Source organism: Elephantulus edwardii, unplaced genomic scaffold, assembly GCF_000299155.1.
Source record: "Elephantulus edwardii isolate Elephantulus edwardi_28Jun2011 unplaced genomic scaffold, EleEdw1.0 scaffold00016, whole genome shotgun sequence".
NCBI classification, from domain to species: Eukaryota; Metazoa; Chordata; class Mammalia; order Macroscelidea; family Macroscelididae; genus Elephantulus; species Elephantulus edwardii.
Window position 1 is genome coordinate 1,454,193 of NW_006399766.1, and position 2,037 is coordinate 1,456,229.

The following is a 2,037-nucleotide window of genomic DNA, read 5'->3' on the forward strand; positions in this document are numbered from 1 at the left end:
GTTTTAATCAGGAAAGGCTGTTGGATTTTGTCAAAGGCCTTTCCTACATCAATTGATAGAATCACGTGGTTCTTGTTCTTTGCTTTGTTAATGTGATGAATTACATTAATTGTTTTTCTTATGTTAAACCATCCTTGCATACCTGTTATGAATCCCACTTGGTCATGGTGAATTATTTCTTTGATGGATCGTTGAATTCTGTTGGCCAGTATTTTATTCAGGATTTTTGCATCTATGTTCATAAGAGATACTGGCCTATAGGTTTGTTGGTTTTCTTTTTTTTTTTTTTTATCTTGGTGGTGTCCTTTCCTGGCTTTGGATCAAGGATATGTTTGCATTATAGAATGAATTTGGGAGAATTCCATCTTTTTCCACTTTCGGAAATAGTTTATGTAGAATTGGTGACAGTTCTCTGAACTTTTGAAAAAATTCCCTTGTAAAACCATCTTGTCCAGTGCTTTATTTTAGCTTCAAGTTGTTTTATTACCTTTTCAATTCTTCTTTTGCAATGAGCCTGTTCAGGCGATCTATTTCAGTTTGTGGCATTTTAGGTAGGCTGTGAATTTCTAAGTTTTTGTCCATTTTCTCTAGCTTTTCCTCTTTCCTTGAGTATAGTTTTTCATAATATTCCATTGTTAGGCTTTTTATTTTAGTTGGTTCTGTTGTTACATTGCTTATTTCATCTTTTATTTAGATTATTTGTGTTTTTTTTTCCTGTGTTAGTTTTGCTAGTGGTTTGTCAATTTTATTGCCCTTTACAAAGAAACAACTCTTAGTTTTATTGATGGTTTCAATTGTTTTTCTGTTTCCAATTTCATTTATTTCTGCCCTAACTTTTAGACTTTTAATTTTTATAAAGGATGTCAGGTTTTCTTGCTGTTCTTTATCTATCTGTTGGAGATTTTGGGTTAGAGAGTCAATGGTAATTTTTTCCTGCCTTTTGATGTGTTTGCTTATTGATATAAATTGACCTCTGTTTACTGCTTTGGCTGTTTCCCAGAGGTTTTGGTGAGTTATATTTTCATTGTCATTTGTTTCAATAAACTTTTAATTTCATTTTTTTCCCTTCTAGTACCCCCTCATGTTCAAGCAAGGTGCTATTCAACTTCCAAAGATATGATTTTTCTTCTCCTTTATCCTCTTGTTATTAATTTCTAATTTTGTAGTATTTTGGTCTGATAAGTTCATTTGTATTATTTCTATGTTTTTAAATTTATTGATGCTTACCTTGTGCCTTAAAATGTGATGTATTCTTGAGAACATTCCATGCACATTTGAGAGCAAGGTATACTGTGCTTTTTGGGGGGTGCATTAGCCTATAAATATCTAGGAGATCAAGTTGGTTTATTGTGTGGTTTAATTCTTCAGCATCTTTGTTGAGCTTCTGGTACTTTTATCTTTTCTTGAGAGTGGTGTATTGAAGTCTCCAACTACAATAGTGTGTTGTCTATTTCCTTTTCCAGTTTTGCTAATGTTTGTTTTTATATTTTGTAGCTCTACCATTTCGTGCATAGATTTTTATTATTGTTATGTCCTCTTGTTCTAGTTACCCGTTAATCATTATGTAATGCCCTTCCTTGTTGTTTGTGATGGGTTTTGCGATGAAATTTATTTTATCAAAGATTAATATTGCTCCTCCTGCTTTTTTTCTGGTTCCCATTTGCTTGGTATATTTTTTCCCCACCCTTGAATTTTTAGTATTTCTTTATCTTCACTTTTGAGGTGTGTCTGTTGTAGACAGCATATTGATAAATTTTGTTTTCTTAATCCAATCTGCCTCAGAATCCTTGCCTCCAAGGAGCCACCCGGTTTAACCCTTTCCAGGACAAATCTGTTTGCTTTTTTAGCAGTCCATGGTTTTCTCAATACTCTTCTCCAGCACCACAGCTCAAAGGCATCAATTCTCCTTCTATCTTCCTTGGTCATTGTCCAACTCTCTGATGCATAACAAGTGAACATAGCCTGTATCAGACGCACCTTAGTCTCCAGAGAGGCACCATTGCTCTTCAGTACTTTGGAGAGGTCCCTAACAGCAGA